The sequence below is a fragment of the Heloderma suspectum genome, chromosome 10, assembly GCF_057233095.1.
Source record: "Heloderma suspectum isolate Gila_16-S chromosome 10, 16-S_ref, whole genome shotgun sequence".
Taxonomy (NCBI): domain Eukaryota; kingdom Metazoa; phylum Chordata; class Lepidosauria; order Squamata; family Helodermatidae; genus Heloderma; species Heloderma suspectum.
In genome coordinates, this window is record NC_139467.1 from 47,755,395 (window position 1) to 47,779,235 (window position 23,841).

Below are 23,841 nucleotides of genomic sequence, written 5' to 3' on the forward strand. Positions count from 1 at the left end.
GTTCCACCAAGCTAGCCTTCACAGAGGCCCTGGTTGCTGCCTGGGAAGCACAGTCTCCCCAACCCAGCCATACCTTGGGTATTAATCCTAATTTTCCTGTGCAACTGAAACATCCCCTCGACCATACAGCATACAAAAAGACAGTAGGCAAGCAATCCTGATGGCCCACTCAGTCTGTTTCACCAGGCTCGGCTTCATCGAGGCCGTAGTTCCTGCCTAGGAAGCCAAGCCTCCATAACCCTAACCCTATTTTGGGTCTTAATGCTAATGTACTTCTGCAACGGAAACATACCCCCATGGACACAATGTAGTAAAACGGAGTAGGGAAGCCATCCTGGTGGCCCACTCAAGTCTGTTTCACCAAGCTAGGCTTCACAGAGGGTCTGGTTCCCTCCAGGAAGCCTAGCCTCCCCAACCTTAACCCTAACTAGAGTCCTGGCCCTAATTTTCTTGTGCAACTGAAACATTCCCCCGTCCAAACGGTGTACAAAAAGAAAGTAGGAAAGCTATCCCGATGGCCCACTCAGTCTGTTTCACCAAGCTAGGCTACACCGAAGCCCAGGATCCCGCCTGGGAAGCCCAGTCTCCCCAACCGTAACCCTAACTTGAGTCTTAACCCTAATTTTCTTGTGCAAGTGAAACATCCCCCCGTCCATACGGTTTAGAAAAAGTCAGTAGGCAAGCCATCCCGATTGCCAACTCAATCTGTTCCACCAAGCTAGCCTTCACAGAGGCCCTGGTTGCTGCCTGGGAAGCACAGTCTCCCCAACCCAGCCATACCTTGGGTATTAATCCTAATTTTCCTGTCCAACTGAAACATCCCCTCGACCATACAGCATACAAAAAGACAGTAGGCAAGCAATCCTGATGGCCCACTCAGTCTGTTTCACCAGGCTCGGCTTCCTCGAGGCCGTAGTTCCTGCATGGGAAGCCCTGCCTCCATAACCCTAACCCTAATTTGGGTTTTAATGCTAATGTTCTTCTGCAATGGAAACATCCCCCCATGGATATGGTGTACTAAAACGGAGTAGGGAAGCCATCCTGGTGGCCCACTCAAGTCTGTTTCACCAAGCTAGGCTTCACAGAGGGTCTGGTTCCCTCCAGGGAAGCCTAGCCTCCCCAACCTTACGCCTAACTAGAGTCTTGGCCCTAATTTTCTTGTGCAACTGAAACATTCCCCCGTCCAAACGGTGTACAAAAAGAAAATAGGCAAGCTATCCCGATGGCCCACTCAGTCTGTTTCCCTAAGCTAGGCTGTACCGAAGCCCAGGATCACGCTTGGGATCCGCAGTCTCCCCAACGCTAACCCTAACTTGAGTTTTAACACAAATTTTCTTGTGCAACTGAAACGATACCCCGTCCTTACAGTGCACAGAAAGCCAGTAGGAAAGCTATCCCGATGGCCCACTCAGTCTGTTTCACCAAGCTAGGCTACACCGAAGCCCAGGATCCCGCCTGGGAAGCCCAGTCTCCCCAACCCTAACCCTAACTTGAGTCTTAACCCTAATTTTCTTGTGCAAGTGAAACATCCCCCCGTCCATACGGTTTAGAAAAAGTCAGTAGGCAAGCCATCCCGATTGCCAACTCAATCTGTTCCACCAAGCTAGCCTTCACAGAGGCCCTGGTTGCTGCCTGGGAAGCACAGTCTCCCCAACCCAGCCATACCTTGGGTATTAATCCTAATTTTCCTGTGCAACTGAAACATCCCCTCGACCATACAGCATACAAAAAGACAGTAGGCAAGCAATCCTGATGGCCCACTCAGTCTGTTTCACCAGGCTCGGCTTCATCGAGGCCGTAGTTCCTGCCTAGGAAGCCAAGCCTCCATAACCCTAACCCTATTTTGGGTCTTAATGCTAATGTACTTCTGCAACGGAAACATCCCCCCATGGACACAATGTAGTAAAACGGAGTAGGGAAGCCATCCTGGTGGCCCACTCAAGTCTGTTTCACCAAGCTAGGCTTCACAGAGGGTCTGGTTCCCTCCAGGAAGCCTAGCCTCCCCAACCTTAACCCTAACTAGAGTCCTGGCCCTAATTTTCTTGTGCAACTGAAACATTCCCCCGTCCAAACGGTGTACAAAAAGAAAGTAGGCAAGCTATCCCGATGGCCCACTCAGTCTTTTTCACCAAGCTGGGCTGCACCGAAGCCCAGGATTACGCTTGGGATCCGCAGTCTCCCCAACCCTAACCCTAACTTGAGTTTTTACACAAATTTTCTTGTGCAACTGAAACGATACCCTGTCCTTACAGTGCACAGAAAGCCAGTAGGAAAGCTATCCCGATGGCCCACTCAGTCTGTTTCACCAAGCTAGGCTACACCGAAGCCCAGGATCCCGCCTGGGAAGCCCAGTCTCCCCAACCCAGCCCTTACTTGGGTGTTCTTAACCCTAATTTTCTTGTGCAAGTGAAACATCCCCCCGTCCATACGGTTTAGAAAAAGTCAGTAGGCAAGCCATCCCGATTGCCAACTCAATCTGTTCCACCAAGCTAGCCTTCACAGAGGCCCTGGTTGCTGCCTGGGAAGCACAGTCTCCCCAACCCAGCCATACCTTGGGTATTAATCCTAATTTTCCTGTGCAACTGAAACATCCCCTCGACCATACAGCATACAAAAAGACAGTAGGCAAGCAATCCTGATGGCCCACTCAGTCTGTTTCACCAGGCTCGGCTTCATCGAGGCCGTAGTTCCTGCCTGGGAAGCCCAGCCTCCATAACCATAACCCTAATTTGGGACTTAATGCTAATGTACTTCTGCAACGGAAACATCCCCCCATGGACACGATGTACTAAAACGGAGTAGGGAAGCCATCCTGGTGGCCCACTCAAGTCTGTTTCACCAAGCTAGGCTTCACAGAGGGTCTGGTTCCCTCCAGGAAGCCTAGCCTCCCCAACCTTACCCCTAACTAGAGTCTTGGCCCTAATTTTCTTGTGCAACTGAAACATTTCCCCATCCAAATGGTGTACAAAAAGAAAGTAGGCAAGCTATCCCGATGGCCCACTCAGTCTGTTTCACCAAGCTAGGCTGCACCGAAGCCCAGGATCACGCTTGGGATCCGCAGTCTCCCCAACCCTAACTTGAGTTTTAACAGAAATTTTCTTGTGCAACTGAAACGATACCCCATCCTTACAGTGCATAGAAAGCCAGTAGGAAAGCTATCCCGATGGCCCACTCAGTCTGTTTCACCAAGTTAGGCTACACCGAAGCCCAGGATCCCGCCTGGGAAGCCCAGTCTCCCCAACCGTAACCCTAACTTGAGTCTTAACCCTAATTTTCTTGTGCAAGTGAAACATCCCCCCGTCCATACGGTTTAGAAAAAGTCAGTAGGCAAGCCATCCCGATTGCCAACTCAATCTGTTCCACCAAGCTAGCCTTCACAGAGGCCCTGGTTGCTGCCTGGGAACCACAGTCTCCCCAACCCAGCCCTAACTTGGGTATTCTTAACCCTAATTTTCTTGTGCAAGTGAAACATCCCCCCGTCCATACGGTTTAGAAAAAGTCAGTAGGCAAGCCATCCCGATTGCCAACTCAATCTGTTCCACCAAGCTAGCCTTCACAGAGGCCCTGGTTGCTGCCTGGGAAGCACAGTCTCCCCAACCCAGCCATACCTTGGGTATTAATCCTAATTTTCCTGTGCAACTGAAACATCCCCTCGACCATACAGCATACAAAAAGACAGTAGGCAAGTAATCCTGATGGCCCACTCAGTCTGTTTCACCAGGCTCGGCTTCATCGAGGCCGTAGTTCCTGCCTGGGAAGCCCAGCCTCCATAACCATAACCCTAATTTGGGACTTAATGCTAATGTACTTCTGCAACGGAAACATCCCCCCATGGACACGATGTACTAAAACGGAGTAGGGAAGCCATCCTGGTGGCCCACTCAAGTCTGTTTCACCAAGCTAGGCTTCACAGAGGGTCTGGTTCCCTCCAGGAAGCCTAGCCTCCCCAACCTTACCCCTAACTAGAGTCTTGGCCCTAATTTTCTTGTGCAACTGAAACATTTCCCCATCCAAATGGTGTACAAAAAGAAAGTAGGCAAGCTATCCCGATGGCCCACTCAGTCTGTTTCACCAAGCTAGGCTGCACCGAAGCCCAGGATCACGCTTGGGATCCGCAGTCTCCCCAACCCTAACTTGAGTTTTAACAGAAATTTTCTTGTGCAACTGAAACGATACCCCATCCTTACAGTGCATAGAAAGCCAGTAGGAAAGCTATCCCGATGGCCCACTCAGTCTGTTTCACCAAGTTAGGCTACACCGAAGCCCAGGATCCCGCCTGGGAAGCCCAGTCTCCCCAACCGTAACCCTAACTTGAGTCTTAACCCTAATTTTCTTGTGCAAGTGAAACATCCCCCCGTCCATACGGTTTAGAAAAAGTCAGTAGGCAAGCCATCCCGATTGCCAACTCAATCTGTTCCACCAAGCTAGCCTTCACAGAGGCCCTGGTTGCTGCCTGGGAACCACAGTCTCCCCAACCCAGCCCTAACTTGGGTATTCTTAACCCTAATTTTCTTGTGCAAGTGAAACATCCCCCCGTCCATACGGTTTAGAAAAAGTCAGTAGGCAAGCCATCCCGATTGCCAACTCAATCTGTTCCACCAAGCTAGCCTTCACAGAGGCCCTGGTTGCTGCCTGGGAAGCACAGTCTCCCCAACCCAGCCATACCTTGGGTATTAATCCTAATTTTCCTGTCCAACTGAAACATCCCCTCGACCATACAGCATACAAAAAGACAGTAGGCAAGCAATCCTGATGGCCCACTCAGTCTGTTTCACCAGGCTCGGCTTCCTCGAGGCCGTAGTTCCTGCATGGGAAGCCCTGCCTCCATAACCCTAACCCTAATTTGGGTTTTAATGCTAATGTTCTTCTGCAATGGAAACATCCCCCCATGGATATGGTGTACTAAAACGGAGTAGGGAAGCCATCCTGGTGGCCCACTCAAGTCTGTTTCACCAAGCTAGGCTTCACAGAGGGTCTGGTTCCCCCCAGGGAAGCCTAGCCTCCCCAACCTTACGCCTAACTAGAGTCTTGGCCCTAATTTTCTTGTGCAACTGAAACATTCCCCCGTCCAAACGGTGTACAAAAAGAAAATAGGCAAGCTATCCCGATGGCCCACTCAGTCTGTTTCACCAAGCTAGGCTGCACCGAAGCCCAGGATCACGCTTGGGATCCGCAGTATCCCCAACGCTAACCCTAACTTGAGTTTTAACACAAATTTTCTTGTGCAACTGAAACGATACCCCGTCCTTACAGTGCACAGAAAGCCAGTAGGAAAGCTATCCCGATGGCCCACTCAGTCTGTTTCACCAAGCTAGGCTACACCGAAGCCCAGGATCCGCCTGGGAAGCCCAGTCTCCCCAACCCTAACCCTAACTTGAGTCTTAACCCTAATTTTCTTGTGCAAGTGAAACATCCCCCCGTCCATACGGTTTAGAAAAAGTCAGTAGGCAAGCCATCCCGATTGCCAACTCAATCTGTTCCACCAAGCTAGCCTTCACAGAGGCCCTGGTTCCTGCCTGGGAAGCCCGGTCTCACCAACCCTAACCCTAACTTGAGTCTTCTTAACCCTAATTTTCTTGTGCAAGTGAAACATCCCCCCGTCCATACGGTTTAGAAAAAGTCAGTAGGCAAGCCATCCCGATTGCCAACTCAATCTGTTCCACCAAGCTAGCCTTCACAGAGGCCCTGGTTGCTGCCTGGGAAGCAAAGTCTCCCCAACCCAGCCATACCTTGGGTATTAATCCTAATTTTCCTGTGCAACTGAAACATCCCCTCGTCCATACAGCGTACAAAAAGACTGTAGGCAAGCAATCCTGATGGCCCACTCAGTCTGTTTCACCAGGCTCGGATTCATCGAGGCCGTAGTTCCTGCCTGGGAAGCCCAGCCTCCATAACCCTAACCCTAATTTGGGTCTTAATGCTAATGTTCTTCTGCAACGGAAACATCCCCCCATGGACACGATGTACTAAAACGGAGTAGGGAAGCCATCCTGGTGGCCCACTCAAGTCTGTTTCACCAAGCTAGGCTTCACAGAGGGTCTGGTTCCCTCCAGGAAGCCTAGCCTCCCCAACCTTACCCCTAACTAGAGTCTTGGCCCTAATTTTCTTGTGCAACTGAAACATTTTCCCGTCCAAACGGTGTAGAAAAAGAAAGTAGGCAAGCTATCCCGATGGCCCACTCAGTCTTTTTCACCAAGCTAGGCTGCACCGAAGCCCAGGATCACGCTTGGGATCCGCAGTCTCCCCAACCCTAACCCTAACTTGAGTTTTTACACAAATTTTCTTGTGCAACTGAAACGATACCCCGTCCTTACAGTGCACAGAAAGCCAGTAGGAAAGCTATCCCGATGGCCCACTCAGTCTGTTTCACCAAGCTAGGCTACACCGAAGCCCAGGATCCCGCCTGGGATCCGCAGTCTCCCCAACCCTAACCCTAACTTGAGTTTTAACAGAAATTTTCTTGTGCAACTGAAACGATACCCCGTCCTTACAGTGCACAGAAAGCCAGTAGGAAAGCTATCCCGATGGCCCACTCAGTCTGTTTCACCAAGCTAGGCTACACCGAAGCCCAGGATCCCGCCTGGGAAGCCCAGTCTCCCCAACCCTGACCCTAACTTGAGTCTTAACCCTAATTTTCTTGTGCAAGTGAAACATCCCCCCGTCCATACGGTTTAGAAAAAGTCAGTAGGCAAGCGAACCCGATTGCCAACTCAATCTGTTCCACCAAGCTAGCCTTCACAGAGGCCCTGGTTCCTGCCTGGGAAGCCCGGTCTCACCAACCCTAACCCTAACTTGAGTCTTCTTAACCCTAATTTTCTTGTGCAAGTGAAACATCCCCCCGTCCATACGGTTTAGAAAAAGTCAGTAGGCAAGCCATCCCGATTGCCAACTCAATCTGTTCCACCAAGCTAGCCTTCACAGAGGCCCTGGTTGCTGCCTGGGAAGCACAGTCTCCCCAACCCAGCCCTAACTTGGGTATTAATCCTAATTTTCCTGTGCAACTGAAACATCCCCTCGTCCATACAGCGTACAAAAAGACAGTAGGCAAGCAATCCTGATGGCCCACTCAGTCTGTTTCACCAGGCTCGGATTCATCGAGGCCGTAGTTCCTGCCTGGGAAGCCCAGCCTCCATAACCCTAACCCTAATTTGGGTCTTAATGCTAATGTTCTTCTGCAACGGAAACATCCCCCCATGGACACGATGTAGTAAAACGGAGTAGGGAAGCCATCCTGGTGGCCCACTCAAGTCTGTTTCACCAAGCTAGGCTTCACAGAGGGTCTGGTTCCCTCCAGGAAGCCTAGCCTCCCCAACCTTACCCCTAACTAGAGTCTTGGCCCTAATTTTCTTGTGCAACTGAAACATTTTCCCGTCCAAACGGTGTACAAAAAGAAAGTAGGCAAGCTATCCCGATGGCCCACTCAGTCTGTTTCACCAAGCTGGGCTGCACCGAAGCCCAGGATTACGCTTGGGATCCGCAGTCTCCCCAACCCTAACCCTAACTTGAGTTTTTACACAAATTTTCTTGTGCAACTGAAACGATACCCTGTCCTTACAGTGCACAGAAAGCCAGTAGGAAAGCTATCCCGATGGCCCACTCAGTCTGTTTCACCAAGCTAGGCTACACTGAAGCCCAGGATCCTGCCTGGGAAGCCCAGTCTCCCCAACCCTGACCCTAACTTGAGTCTTAACCCTAATTTTCTTGTGCAAGTGAAACATCCCCCCGTCCATACGGTTTAGAAAAAGTCAGTAGGCAAGCCATCCCGATTGCCAACTCAATCTGTTCCACCAAGCTAGCCTTCACAGAGGCCCTGGTTGAGCCTGGGAAGCACAGTCTCCCCAACCCAGCCATACCTTGGGTATTAATCCTAATTGTCCTGTGCAACTGAAACATCCCCTCATCCATACAGCATACAAAAAGACAGTAGGCAAGCAATCCTGATGGCCCACTCAGTCTGTTTCACCAGGCTCGGCTTCATCGAGGCCGTAGTTCCTGCCTGGGAAGCCCAGCCTCCATAACCCTAACCCTAATTTGGGTCTTAATGCTAATGTTCTTCTGCAACGGAAACATCCCCCCATGGACACGATGTACTAAAACGGAGTAGGGAAGCCATCCTGGTGGCCCACTCAAGTCTGTTTCACCAAGCTAGGCTTCACAGAGGGTCTGGTTCCCTCCAGGAAGCCTAGCCTCCCCAACCTTAACCGTAACTAGAGTCTTGGCACTAATTTTCTTGTGCAACTGAAACATTCCCCCGTCCAAACGGTGTAGAAAAAGAAAGTAGGCAAGCTATCCCGATGGCCCACTCAGTCTTTTTCACCAAGCTAGGCTGCACCGAAGCCCAGGATCACGCTTGGGATCCGCAGTCTCCCCAACCCTAACCCTAACTTGAGTTTTTACACAAATTTTCTTGTGCAACTGAAACGATACCCCGTCCTTACAGTGCACAGAAAGCCAGTAGGAAAGCTATCCCGATGGCCCACTCAGTCTGTTTCACCAAGCTAGGCTACACCGAAGCCCAGGATCCCGCCTGGGATCCGCAGTCTCCCCAACCCTAACCCTAACTTGAGTTTTAACAGAAATTTTCTTGTGCAACTGAAACGATACCCCGTCCTTACAGTGCACAGAAAGCCAGTAGGAAAGCTATCCCGATGGCCCACTCAGTCTGTTTCACCAAGCTAGGCTACACCGAAGCCCAGGATCCCGCCTGGGAAGCCCAGTCTCCCCAACCCTGACCCTAACTTGAGTCTTAACCCTAATTTTCTTGTGCAAGTGAAACATCCCCCCGTCCATACGGTTTAGAAAAAGTCAGTAGGCAAGCGAACCCGATTGCCAACTCAATCTGTTCCACCAAGCTAGCCTTCACAGAGGCCCTGGTTCCTGCCTGGGAAGCCCGGTCTCACCAACCCTGACCCTAACTTGAGTCTTAACCCTAATTTTCTTGTGCAAGTGAAACATCCCCCCGTCCATACGGTTTAGAAAAAGTCAGTAGGCAAGCGAACCCGATTGCCAACTCAATCTGTTCCACCAAGCTAGCCTTCACAGAGGCCCTGGTTCCTGCCTGGGAAGCCCGGTCTCACCAACCCTAACCCTAACTTGAGTCTTCTTAACCCTAATTTTCTTGTGCAAGTGAAACATCCCCCCGTCCATACGGTTTAGAAAAAGTCAGTAGGCAAGCCATCCCGATTGCCAACTCAATCTGTTCCACCAAGCTAGCCTTCACAGAGGCCCTGGTTGCTGCCTGGGAAGCACAGTCTCCCCAACCCAGCCCTAACTTGGGTATTAATCCTAATTTTCCTGTGCAACTGAAACATCCCCTCGTCCATACAGCGTACAAAAAGACAGTAGGCAAGCAATCCTGAAGGCCCACTCAGTCTGTTTCACCAGGCTCGGATTCATCGAGGCCGTAGTTCCTGCCTGGGAAGCCCAGCCTCCATAACCCTAACCCTAATTTGGGTCTTAATGCTTATGTTCTTCTGCAACGGAAACATCCCCCCATGGACACGATGTACTAAAACGGAGTAGGGAAGCCATCCTGGTGGCCCACTCAAGTCTGTTTCACCAAGCTAGGCTTCACAGAGGGTCTGGTTCCCTCCAGGAAGCCTAGCCTCCCCAACCTTACCCCTAACTAGAGTCTTGGCCCTAATTTTCTTGTGCAACTGAAACATTTCCCCGTCCAAATGGTGTACAAAAAGAAAGTAGGCAAGCTATCCCGATGGCCCACTCAGTCTGTTTCACCAAGCTAGGCTGCACCGAAGCCCAGGATCACGCTTGGGATCCGCAGTCTCCCCAACCCTAACCCTAACTTGAGTTTTAACAGAAATTTTCTTGTGCAACTGAAACGATACCCCGTCCTTACAGTGCACAGAAAGCCAGTAGGAAAGCTATCCCGATGGCCCACTCAGTCTGTTTCACCAAGCTAGGCTACACCGAAGCCCAGCATCCCGCCTGGGAAGCCCAGTCTCCCCAACCCTAACCCTAACTTGAGTCTTAACCCTAATTTTCTTGTGCAAGTGAAACATCCCCCCGTCCATACGGTTTAGAAAAAGTCAGTAGGCAAGCCATCCCGATTGCCAGCTCAATCTGTTCCACCAAGCTAGCCTTCACAGAGGCCCTGGTTGCTGCCTGGGAAGCACAGTCTCCCCAACCCAGCCATACCTTGGGTATTAATCCTAATTTTCCTGTGCAACTGAAACATCCCCTCGACCATACAGCATACAAAAAGACAGTAGGCAAGCAATCCTGATGGCCCACTCAGTCTGTTTCACCAGGCTCGGCTTCATCGAGGCCGTAGTTCCTGCCTAGGAAGCCAAGCCTCCATAACCCTAACCCTATTTTGGGTCTTAATGCTAATGTACTTCTGCAACGGAAACATACCCCCATGGACACAATGTAGTAAAACGGAGTAGGGAAGCCATCCTGGTGGCCCACTCAAGTCTGTTTCACCAAGCTAGGCTTCACAGAGGGTCTGGTTCCCTCCAGGAAGCCTAGCCTCCCCAACCTTAACCCTAACTAGAGTCCTGGCCCTAATTTTCTTGTGCAACTGAAACATTCCCCCGTCCAAACGGTGTACAAAAAGAAAGTAGGAAAGCTATCCCGATGGCCCACTCAGTCTGTTTCACCAAGCTAGGCTACACCGAAGCCCAGGATCCCGCCTGGGAAGCCCAGTCTCCCCAACCGTAACCCTAACTTGAGTCTTAACCCTAATTTTCTTGTGCAAGTGAAACATCCCCCCGTCCATACGGTTTAGAAAAAGTCAGTAGGCAAGCCATCCCGATTGCCAACTCAATCTGTTCCACCAAGCTAGCCTTCACAGAGGCCCTGGTTGCTGCCTGGGAACCACAGTCTCCCCAACCCAGCCCTAACTTGGGTATTCTTAACCCTAATTTTCTTGTGCAAGTGAAACATCCCCCCGTCCATACGGTTTAGAAAAAGTCAGTAGGCAAGCCATCCCGATTGCCAACTCAATCTGTTCCACCAAGCTAGCCTTCACAGAGGCCCTGGTTGCTGCCTGGGAAGCACAGTCTCCCCAACCCAGCCATACCTTGGGTATTAATCCTAATTTTCCTGTCCAACTGAAACATCCCCTCGACCATACAGCATACAAAAAGACAGTAGGCAAGCAATCCTGATGGCCCACTCAGTCTGTTTCACCAGGCTCGGCTTCCTCGAGGCCGTAGTTCCTGCATGGGAAGCCCTGCCTCCATAACCCTAACCCTAATTTGGGTTTTAATGCTAATGTTCTTCTGCAATGGAAACATCCCCCCATGGATATGGTGTACTAAAACGGAGTAGGGAAGCCATCCTGGTGGCCCACTCAAGTCTGTTTCACCAAGCTAGGCTTCACAGAGGGTCTGGTTCCCTCCAGGGAAGCCTAGCCTCCCCAACCTTACGCCTAACTAGAGTCTTGGCCCTAATTTTCTTGTGCAACTGAAACATTCCCCCGTCCAAACGGTGTACAAAAAGAAAATAGGCAAGCTATCCCGATGGCCCACTCAGTCTGTTTCACCAAGCTAGGCTGCACCGAAGCCCAGGATCACGCTTGGGATCCGCAGTCTCCCCAACGCTAACCCTAACTTGAGTTTTAACACAAATTTTCTTGTGCAACTGAAACGATACCCCGTCCTTACAGTGCACAGAAAGCCAGTAGGAAAGCTATCCCGATGGCCCACTCAGTCTGTTTCACCAAGCTAGGCTACACCGAAGCCCAGGATCCCGCCTGGGAAGCCCAGTCTCCCCAACCCTAACCCTAACTTGAGTCTTAACCCTAATTTTCTTGTGCAAGTGAAACATCCCCCCGTCCATACGGTTTAGAAAAAGTCAGTAGGCAAGCCATCCCGATTGCCAACTCAATCTGTTCCACCAAGCTAGCCTTCACAGAGGCCCTGGTTGCTGCCTGGGAAGCACAGTCTCCCCAACCCAGCCATACCTTGGGTATTAATCCTAATTTTCCTGTGCAACTGAAACATCCCCTCGACCATACAGCATACAAAAAGACAGTAGGCAAGCAATCCTGATGGCCCACTCAGTCTGTTTCACCAGGCTCGGCTTCATCGAGGCCGTAGTTCCTGCCTAGGAAGCCAAGCCTCCATAACCCTAACCCTATTTTGGGTCTTAATGCTAATGTACTTCTGCAACGGAAACATCCCCCCATGGACACAATGTAGTAAAACGGAGTAGGGAAGCCATCCTGGTGGCCCACTCAAGTCTGTTTCACCAAGCTAGGCTTCACAGAGGGTCTGGTTCCCTCCAGGAAGCCTAGCCTCCCCAACCTTAACCCTAACTAGAGTCCTGGCCCTAATTTTCTTGTGCAACTGAAACATTCCCCCGTCCAAACGGTGTACAAAAAGAAAGTAGGCAAGCTATCCCGATGGCCCACTCAGTCTTTTTCACCAAGCTAGGCTGCACCGAAGCCCAGGATCACGCTTGGGATCCGCAGTCTCCCCAACCCTAACCCTAACTTGAGTTTTTACACAAATTTTCTTGTGCAACTGAAACGATACCCCGTCCTTACAGTGCACAGAAAGCCAGTAGGAAAGCTATCCCGATGGCCCACTCAGTCTGTTTCACCAAGCTAGGCTACACCGAAGCCCAGGATCCCGCCTGGGATCCGCAGTCTCCCCAACCCTAACCCTAACTTGAGTTTTAACAGAAATTTTCTTGTGCAACTGAAACGATACCCCGTCCTTACAGTGCACAGAAAGCCAGTAGGAAAGCTATCCCGATGCCCCACTCAGTCTGTTTCACCAAGCTAGGCTACACCGAAGCCCAGGATCCCGCCTGGGAAGCCCAGTCTCCCCAACCCTGACCCTAACTTGAGTCTTAACCCTAATTTTCTTGTGCAAGTGAAACATCCCCCCGTCCATACGGTTTAGAAAAAGTCAGTAGGCAAGCGAACCCGATTGCCAACTCAATCTGTTCCACCAAGCTAGCCTTCACAGAGGCCCTGGTTCCTGCCTGGGAAGCCCGGTCTCACCAACCCTAACCCTAACTTGAGTCTTCTTAACCCTAATTTTCTTGTGCAAGTGAAACATCCCCCCGTCCATACGGTTTAGAAAAAGTCAGTAGGCAAGCCATCCCGATTGCCAACTCAATCTGTTCCACCAAGCTAGCCTTCACAGAGGCCCTGGTTGAGCCTGGGAGGCACAGTCTCCCCAACCCAGCCATACCTTGGGTATTAATCCTAATTGTCCTGTGCAACTGAAACATCCCCTCGTCCATACAGCATACAAAAAGACAGTAGGCAAGCAATCCTGATGGCCCACTCAGTCTGTTTCACCAGGCTCGGCTTCATCGAGGCCGTAGTTCCTGCCTGGGAAGCCCAGCCTCCATAACCTTAACCCTAATTTGGGTCTTAATGCTAATGTTCTTCTGCAACGGAAACATCCCCCCATGGACACGATGTACTAAAACGGAGTAGGGAAGCCATCCTGGTGGCCCACTCAAGTCTGTTTCACCAAGCTAGGCTTCACAGAGGGTCTGGTTCCCTCCAGGAAGCCTAGCCTCCCCAACCTTAACCGTAACTAGAGTCTTGGCACTAATTTTCTTGTGCAACTGAAACATTCCCCCGTCCAAACGGTGTACAAAAAGAAAGTAGGCAAGCTATCCCGATGGCCCACTCAGTCTTTTTCACCAAGCTAGGCTGCACCGAAGCCCAGGATCACGCTTGGGATCCGCAGTCTCCCCAACCCTAACCCTAACTTGAGTTTTTACACAAATTTTCTTGTGCAACTGAAACGATACCCCGTCCTTACAGTGCACAGAAAGCCAGTAGGAAAGCTATCCCGATGGCCCACTCAGTCTGTTTCACCAAGCTAGGCTACACCGAAGCCCAGGATCCCGCCTGGGATCCGCAGTCTCCCCAACCCTAACCCCAACTTGAGTTTTAACAGAAATTTTCTTGTGCAACTGAAACGATACCCCGTCCTTACAGTGCACAGAAAGCCAGTAGGAAAGCTATCCCGATGGCCCACTCAGTCTGTTTCACCAAGCTAGGCTACACCGAAGCCCAGGATCCCGCCTGGGAAGCCCAGTCTCCCCAACCCTAACCCTAACTTGAGTCTTAACCCTAATTTTCTTGTGCAAGTGAAACATCCCCCCGTCCATACGGTTTAGAAAAAGTCAGTAGGCAAGCGAACCCGATTGCCAACTCAATCTGTTCCACCAAGCTAGCCTTCACAGAGGCCCTGGTTCCTGCCTGGGAAGCCCGGTCTCACCAACCCTAACCCTAACTTGAGTCTTCTTAACCCTAATTTTCTTGTGCAAGTGAAACATCCCCCCGTCCATACGGTTTAGAAAAAGTCAGTAGGCAAGCCATCCCGATTGCCAACTCAATCTGTTCCACCAAGCTAGCCTTCACAGAGGCCCTGGTTGCTGCCTGGGAAGCACAGTCTCCCCAACCCAGCCCTAACTTGGGTATTAATCCTAATTTTCCTGTGCAACTGAAACATCCCCTCGTCCATACAGCGTACAAAAAGACAGTAGGCAAGCAATCCTGATGGCCCACTCAGTCTGTTTCACCAGGCTCGGATTCATCGAGGCCGTAGTTCCTGCCTGGGAAGCCCAGCCTCCATAACCCTAACCCTAATTTGGGTCTTAATGCTAATGTTCTTCTGCAACGGAAACATCCCCCCATGGACACGATGTACTAAAACGGAGTAGGGAAGCCATCCTGGTGGCCCACTCAAGTCTGTTTCACCAAGCTAGGCTTCACAGAGGGTCTGGTTCCCTCCAGGAAGCCTAGCCTCCCCAACCTTACCCCTAACTAGAGTCTTGGCCCTAATTTTCTTGTGCAACTGAAACATTTCCCCGTCCAAATGGTGTACAAAAAGAAAGTAGGCAAGCTATCCCGATGGCCCACTCAGTCTGTTTCACCAAGCTAGGCTGCACCGAAGCCCAGGATCACGTTTGGGATCCGCAGTCTCCCCAACCCTAACCCTAACTTGAGTTTTAACAGAAATTTTCTTGTGCAACTGAAACGATACCCCGTCCTTACAGTGCACAGAAAGCCAGTAGGAAAGCTATCCCGATGGCCCACTCAGTCTGTTTCACCAAGCTAGGCTACACCGAAGCCCAGGATCCCGCCTGGGAAGCCCAGTCTCCCCAACCCTGACCCTAACTTGAGTCTTAACCCTAATTTTCTTGTGCAAGTGAAACATCCCCCCGTCCATACGGTTTAGAAAAAGTCAGTAGGCAAGCCATCCCGATTGCCAACTCAATCTGTTCCACCAAGCTAGCCTTCACAGAGGCCCTGGTTGAGCCTGGGAAGCACAGTCTCCCCAACCCAGCCATACCTTGGGTATTAATCCTAATTGTCCTGTGCAACTGAAACATCCCCTCGTCCATACAGCATACAAAAAGACAGTAGGCAAGCAATCCTGATGGCCCACTCAGTCTGTTTCACCAGGCTCGGCTTCATCGAGGCCGTAGTTCCTGCCTGGGAAGCCCAGCCTCCATAACCCTAACCCTAATTTGGGTCTTAATGCTAATGTTCTTCTGCAACGGAAACATCCCCCCATGGACACGATGTACTAAAACGGAGTAGGGAAGCCATCCTGGTGGCCCACTCAAGTCTGTTTCACCAAGCTAGGCTTCACAGAGGGTCTGGTTCCCTCCAGGAAGCCTAGCCTCCCCAACCTTAACCGTAACTAGAGTCTTGGCACTAATTTTCTTGTGCAACTGAAACATTCCCCCGTCCAAACGGTGTAGAAAAAGAAAGTAGGCAAGCTATCCCGATGGCCCACTCAGTCTTTTTCACCAAGCTAGGCTGCACCGAAGCCCAGGATCACGCTTGGGATCCGCAGTCTCCCCAACCCTAACCCTAACTTGAGTTTTTAGACAAATTTTCTTGTGCAACTGAAACGATACCCCGTCCTTACAGTGCACAGAAAGCCAGTAGGAAAGCTATCCCGATGGCCCACTCAGTCTGTTTCACCAAGCTAGGCTACACCGAAGCCCAGGATCCCGCCTGGGATCCGCAGTCTCCCCAACCCTAACCCTAACTTGAGTTTTAACAGAAATTTTCTTGTGCAACTGAAACGATACCCCGTCCTTACAGTGCACAGAAAGCCAGTAGGAAAGCTATCCCGATGCCCCACTCAGTCTGTTTCACCAAGCTAGGCTACACCGAAGCCCAGGATCCCGCCTGGGAAGCCCAGTCTCCCCAACCCTGACCCTAACTTGAGTCTTAACCCTAATTTTCTTGTGCAAGTGAAACATCCCCCCGTCCATACGGTTTAGAAAAAGTCAGTAGGCAAGCGAACCCGATTGCCAACTCAATCTGTTCCACCAAGCTAGCCTTCACAGAGGCCCTGGTTCCTGCCTGGGAAGCCCGGTCTCACCAACCCTAACCCTAACTTGAGTCTTCTTAACCCTAATTTTCTTGTGCAAGTGAAACATCCCCCCGTCCATACGGTTTAGAAAAAGTCAGTAGGCAAGCCATCCCGATTGCCAACTCAATCTGTTCCACCAAGCTAGCCTTCACAGAGGCCCTGGTTGCTGCCTGGGAAGCACAGTCTCCCCAACCCAGCCCTAACTTGGGTATTAATCCTAATTTTCCTGTGCAACTGAAACATCCCCTCGTCCATACAGCGTACAAAAAGACAGTAGGCAAGCAATCCTGAAGGCCCACTCAGTCTGTTTCACCAGGCTCGGATTCATCGAGGCCGTAGTTCCTGCCTGGGAAGCCCAGCCTCCATAACCCTAACCCTAATTTGGGTCTTAATGCTTATGTTCTTCTGCAACGGAAACATCCCCCCATGGACACGATGTACTAAAACGGAGTAGGGAAGCCATCCTGGTGGCCCACTCAAGTCTGTTTCACCAAGCTAGGCTTCACAGAGGGTCTGGTTCCCTCCAGGAAGCCTAGCCTCCCCAACCTTACCCCTAACTAGAGTCTTGGCCCTAATTTTCTTGTGCAACTGAAACATTTCCCCGTCCAAATGGTGTACAAAAAGAAAGTAGGCAAGCTATCCCGATGGCCCACTCAGTCTGTTTCACCAAGCTAGGCTGCACCGAAGCCCAGGATCACGCTTGGGATCCGCAGTCTCCCCAACCCTAACCCTAACTTGAGTTTTAACAGAAATTTTCTTGTGCAACTGAAACGATACCCCGTCCTTACAGTGCACAGAAAGCCAGTAGGAAAGCTATCCCGATGGCCCACTCAGTCTGTTTCACCAAGCTAGGCTACACCGAAGCCCAGCATCCCGCCTGGGAAGCCCAGTCTCCCCAACCCTAACCCTAACTTGAGTCTTAACCCTAATTTTCTTGTGCAAGTGAAACATCCCCCCGTCCATACGGTTTAGAAAAAGTCAGTAGGCAAGCCATCCCGATTGCCAGCTCAATCTGTTCCACCAAGCTAGCCTTCACAGAGGCCCTGGTTGCTGCCTGGGAAGCACAGTCTCCCCAACCCAGCCATACCTTGGGTATTAATCCTAATTTTCCTGTGCAACTGAAACATCCCCTCGACCATACAGCATACAAAAAGACAGTAGGCAAGCAATCCTGATGGCCCACTCAGTCTGTTTCACCAGGCTCGGCTTCATCGAGGCCGTAGTTCCTGCCTAGGAAGCCAAGCCTCCATAACCCTAACCCTATTTTGGGTCTTAATGCTAATGTACTTCTGCAACGGAAACATACCCCCATGGACACAATGTAGTAAAACGGAGTAGGGAAGCCATCCTGGTGGCCCACTCAAGTCTGTTTCACCAAGCTAGGCTTCACAGAGGGTCTGGTTCCCTCCAGGAAGCCTAGCCTCCCCAACCTTAACCCTAACTAGAGTCCTGGCCCTAATTTTCTTGTGCAACTGAAACATTCCCCCGTCCAAACGGTGTACAAAAAGAAAGTAGGAAAGCTATCCCGATGGCCCACTCAGTCTGTTTCACCAAGCTAGGCTACACCGAAGCCCAGGATCCCGCCTGGGAAGCCCAGTCTCCCCAACCGTAACCCTAACTTGAGTCTTAACCCTAATTTTCTTGTGCAAGTGAAACATCCCCCCGTCCATACGGTTTAGAAAAAGTCAGTAGGCAAGCCATCCCGATTGCCAACTCAATCTGTTCCACCAAGCTAGCCTTCACAGAGGCCCTGGTTGCTGCCTGGGAAGCACAGTCTCCCCAACCCAGCCATACCTTGGGTATTAATCCTAATTTTCCTGTCCAACTGAAACATCCCCTCGACCATACAGCATACAAAAAGACAGTAGGCAAGCAATCCTGATGGCCCACTCAGTCTGTTTCACCAGGCTCGGCTTCCTCGAGGCCGTAGTTCCTGCATGGGAAGCCCTGCCTCCATAACCCTAACCCTAATTTGGGTTTTAATGCTAATGTTCTTCTGCAATGGAAACATCCCCCCATGGATATGGTGTACTAAAACGGAGTAGGGAAGCCATCCTGGTGGCCCACTCAAGTCTGTTTCACCAAGCTAGGCTTCACAGAGGGTCTGGTTCCCTCCAGGGAAGCCTAGCCTCCCCAACCTTACGCCTAACTAGAGTCTTGGCCCTAATTTTCTTGTGCAACTGAAACATTCCCCCGTCCAAACGGTGTACAAAAAGAAAATAGGCAAGCTATCCCGATGGCCCACTCAGTCTGTTTCCCTAAGCTAGGCTGTACCGAAGCCCAGGATCACGCTTGGGATCCGCAGTCTCCCCAACGCTAACCCTAACTTGAGTTTTAACACAAATTTTCTTGTGCAACTGAAACGATACCCCGTCCTTACAGTGCACAGAAAGCCAGTAGGAAAGCTATCCCGATGGCCCACTCAGTCTGTTTCACCAAGCTAGGCTACACCGAAGCCCAGGATCCCGCCTGGGAAGCCCAGTCTCCCCAACCCTAACCCTAACTTGAGTCTTAACCCTAATTTTCTTGTGCAAGTGAAACATCCCCCCGTCCATACGGTTTAGAAAAAGTCAGTAGGCAAGCCATCCCGATTGCCAACTCAATCTGTTCCACCAAGCTAGCCTTCACAGAGGCCCTGGTTGCTGCCTGGGAAGCACAGTCTCCCCAACCCAGCCATACCTTGGGTATTAATCCTAATTTTCCTGTGCAACTGAAACATCCCCTCGACCATACAGCATACAAAAAGACAGTAGGCAAGCAATCCTGATGGCCCACTCAGTCTGTTTCACCAGGCTCGGCTTCATCGAGGCCGTAGTTCCTGCCTAGGAAGCCAAGCCTCCATAACCCTAACCCTATTTTGGGTCTTAATGCTAATGTACTTCTGCAACGGAAACATCCCCCCATGGACACAATGTAGTAAAACGGAGTAGGGAAGCCATCCTGGTGGCCCACTCAAGTCTGTTTCACCAAGCTAGGCTTCACAGAGGGTCTGGTTCCCTCCAGGAAGCCTAGCCTCCCCAACCTTAACCCTAACTAGAGTCCTGGCCCTAATTTTCTTGTGCAACTGAAACATTCCCCCGTCCAAACGGTGTACAAAAAGAAAGTAGGCAAGCTATCCCGATGGCCCACTCAGTCTTTTTCACCAAGCTGGGCTGCACCGAAGCCCAGGATTACGCTTGGGATCCGCAGTCTCCCCAACCCTAACCCTAACTTGAGTTTTTACACAAATTTTCTTGTGCAACTGAAACGATACCCTGTCCTTACAGTGCACAGAAAGCCAGTAGGAAAGCTATCCCGATGGCCCACTCAGTCTGTTTCACCAAGCTAGGCTACACCGAAGCCCAGGATCCCGCCTGGGAAGCCCAGTCTCCCCAACCCAGCCCTTACTTGGGTGTTCTTAACCCTAATTTTCTTGTGCAAGTGAAACATCCCCCCGTCCATACGGTTTAGAAAAAGTCAGTAGGCAAGCCATCCCGATTGCCAACTCAATCTGTTCCACCAAGCTAGCCTTCACAGAGGCCCTGGTTGCTGCCTGGGAAGCACAGTCTCCCCAACCCAGCCATACCTTGGGTATTAATCCTAATTTTCCTGTGCAACTGAAACATCCCCTCGACCATACAGCATACAAAAAGACAGTAGGCAAGCAATCCTGATGGCCCACTCAGTCTGTTTCACCAGGCTCGGCTTCATCGAGGCCGTAGTTCCTGCCTGGGAAGCCCAGCCTCCATAACCATAACCCTAATTTGGGACTTAATGCTAATGTACTTCTGCAACGGAAACATCCCCCCATGGACACGATGTACTAAAACGGAGTAGGGAAGCCATCCTGGTGGCCCACTCAAGTCTGTTTCACCAAGCTAGGCTTCACAGAGGGTCTGGTTCCCTCCAGGAAGCCTAGCCTCCCCAACCTTACCCCTAACTAGAGTCTTGGCCCTAATTTTCTTGTGCAACTGAAACATTTCCCCATCCAAATGGTGTACAAAAAGAAAGTAGGCAAGCTATCCCGATGGCCCACTCAGTCTGTTTCACCAAGCTAGGCTGCACCGAAGCCCAGGATCACGCTTGGGATCCGCAGTCTCCCCAACCCTAACTTGAGTTTTAACAGAAATTTTCTTGTGCAACTGAAACGATACCCCATCCTTACAGTGCATAGAAAGCCAGTAGGAAAGCTATCCCGATGGCCCACTCAGTCTGTTTCACCAAGTTAGGCTACACCGAAGCCCAGGATCCCGCCTGGGAAGCCCAGTCTCCCCAACCGTAACCCTAACTTGAGTCTTAACCCTAATTTTCTTGTGCAAGTGAAACATCCCCCCGTCCATACGGTTTAGAAAAAGTCAGTAGGCAAGCCATCCCGATTGCCAACTCAATCTGTTCCACCAAGCTAGCCTTCACAGAGGCCCTGGTTGCTGCCTGGGAACCACAGTCTCCCCAACCCAGCCCTAACTTGGGTATTCTTAACCCTAATTTTCTTGTGCAAGTGAAACATCCCCCCGTCCATACGGTTTAGAAAAAGTCAGTAGGCAAGCCATCCCGATTGCCAACTCAATCTGTTCCACCAAGCTAGCCTTCACAGAGGCCCTGGTTGCTGCCTGGGAAGCACAGTCTCCCCAACCCAGCCATACCTTGGGTATTAATCCTAATTTTCCTGTGCAACTGAAACATCCCCTCGACCATACAGCATACAAAAAGACAGTAGGCAAGTAATCCTGATGGCCCACTCAGTCTGTTTCACCAGGCTCGGCTTCATCGAGGCCGTAGTTCCTGCCTGGGAAGCCCAGCCTCCATAACCATAACCCTAATTTGGGACTTAATGCTAATGTACTTCTGCAACGGAAACATCCCCCCATGGACACGATGTACTAAAACGGAGTAGGGAAGCCATCCTGGTGGCCCACTCAAGTCTGTTTCACCAAGCTAGGCTTCACAGAGGGTCTGGTTCCCTCCAGGAAGCCTAGCCTCCCCAACCTTACCCCTAACTAGAGTCTTGGCCCTAATTTTCTTGTGCAACTGAAACATTTCCCCATCCAAATGGTGTACAAAAAGAAAGTAGGCAAGCTATCCCGATGGCCCACTCAGTCTGTTTCACCAAGCTAGGCTGCACCGAAGCCCAGGATCACGCTTGGGATCCGCAGTCTCCCCAACCCTAACTTGAGTTTTAACAGAAATTTTCTTGTGCAACTGAAACGATACCCCATCCTTACAGTGCATAGAAAGCCAGTAGGAAAGCTATCCCGATGGCCCACTCAGTCTGTTTCACCAAGTTAGGCTACACCGAAGCCCAGGATCCCGCCTGGGAAGCCCAGTCTCCCCAACCGTAACCCTAACTTGAGTCTTAACCCTAATTTTCTTGTGCAAGTGAAACATCCCCCCGTCCATACGGTTTAGAAAAAGTCAGTAGGCAAGCCATCCCGATTGCCAACTCAATCTGTTCCACCAAGCTAGCCTTCACAGAGGCCCTGGTTGCTGCCTGGGAACCACAGTCTCCCCAACCCAGCCCTAACTTGGGTATTCTTAACCCTAATTTTCTTGTGCAAGTGAAACATCCCCCCGTCCATACGGTTTAGAAAAAGTCAGTAGGCAAGCCATCCCGATTGCCAACTCAATCTGTTCCACCAAGCTAGCCTTCACAGAGGCCCTGGTTGCTGCCTGGGAAGCACAGTCTCCCCAACCCAGCCATACCTTGGGTATTAATCCTAATTTTCCTGTCCAACTGAAACATCCCCTCGACCATACAGCATACAAAAAGACAGTAGGCAAGCAATCCTGATGGCCCACTCAATCTGTTTCACCAGGCTCGGCTTCCTCGAGGCCGTAGTTCCTGCATGGGAAGCCCTGCCTCCATAACCCTAACCCTAATTTGGGTTTTAATGCTAATGTTCTTCTGCAATGGAAACATCCCCCCATGGATATGGTGTACTAAAACGGAGTAGGGAAGCCATCCTGGTGGCCCACTCAAGTCTGTTTCACCAAGCTAGGCTTCACAGAGGGTCTGGTTCCCCCCAGGGAAGCCTAGCCTCCCCAACCTTACGCCTAACTAGAGTCTTGGCCCTAATTTTCTTGTGCAACTGAAACATTCCCCCGTCCAAACGGTGTACAAAAAGAAAATAGGCAAGCTATCCCGATGGCCCACTCAGTCTGTTTCACCAAGCTAGGCTGCACCGAAGCCCAGGATCACGCTTGGGATCCGCAGTATCCCCAACGCTAACCCTAACTTGAGTTTTAACACAAATTTTCTTGTGCAACTGAAACGATACCCCGTCCTTACAGTGCACAGAAAGCCAGTAGGAAAGCTATCCCGATGGCCCACTCAGTCTGTTTCACCAAGCTAGGCTACACCGAAGCCCAGGATCCGCCTGGGAAGCCCAGTCTCCCCAACCCTAACCCTAACTTGAGTCTTAACCCTAATTTTCTTGTGCAAGTGAAACATCCCCCCGTCCATACGGTTTAGAAAAAGTCAGTAGGCAAGCCATCCCGATTGCCAACTCAATCTGTTCCACCAAGCTAGCCTTCACAGAGGCCCTGGTTCCTGCCTGGGAAGCCCGGTCTCACCAACCCTAACCCTAACTTGAGTCTTCTTAACCCTAATTTTCTTGTGCAAGTGAAACATCCCCCCGTCCATACGGTTTAGAAAAAGTCAGTAGGCAAGCCATCCCGATTGCCAACTCAATCTGTTCCACCAAGCTAGCCTTCACAGAGGCCCTGGTTGCTGCCTGGGAAGCAAAGTCTCCCCAACCCAGCCATACCTTGGGTATTAATCCTAATTTTCCTGTGCAACTGAAACATCCCCTCGTCCATACAGCGTACAAAAAGACTGTAGGCAAGCAATCCTGATGGCCCACTCAGTCTGTTTCACCAGGCTCGGATTCATCGAGGCCGTAGTTCCTGCCTGGGAAGCCCAGCCTCCATAACCCTAACCCTAATTTGGGTCTTAATGCTAATGTTCTTCTGCAACGGAAACATCCCCCCATGGACACGATGTACTAAAACGGAGTAGGGAAGCCATCCTGGTGGCCCACTCAAGTCTGTTTCACCAAGCTAGGCTTCACAGAGGGTCTGGTTCCCTCCAGGAAGCCTAGCCTCCCCAACCTTACCCCTAACTAGAGTCTTGGCCCTAATTTTCTTGTGCAACTGAAACATTTTCCCGTCCAAACGGTGTAGAAAAAGAAAGTAGGCAAGCTATCCCGATGGCCCACTCAGTCTTTTTCACCAAGCTAGGCTGCACCGAAGCCCAGGATCACGCTTGGGATCCGCAGTCTCCCCAACCCTAACCCTAACTTGAGTTTTTACACAAATTTTCTTGTGCAACTGAAACGATACCCCGTCCTTACAGTGCACAGAAAGCCAGTAGGAAAGCTATCCCGATGGCCCACTCAGTCTGTTTCACCAAGCTAGGCTACACCGAAGCCCAGGATCCCGCCTGGGATCCGCAGTCTCCCCAACCCTAACCCTAACTTGAGTTTTAACAGAAATTTTCTTGTGCAACTGAAACGATACCCCGTCCTTACAGTGCACA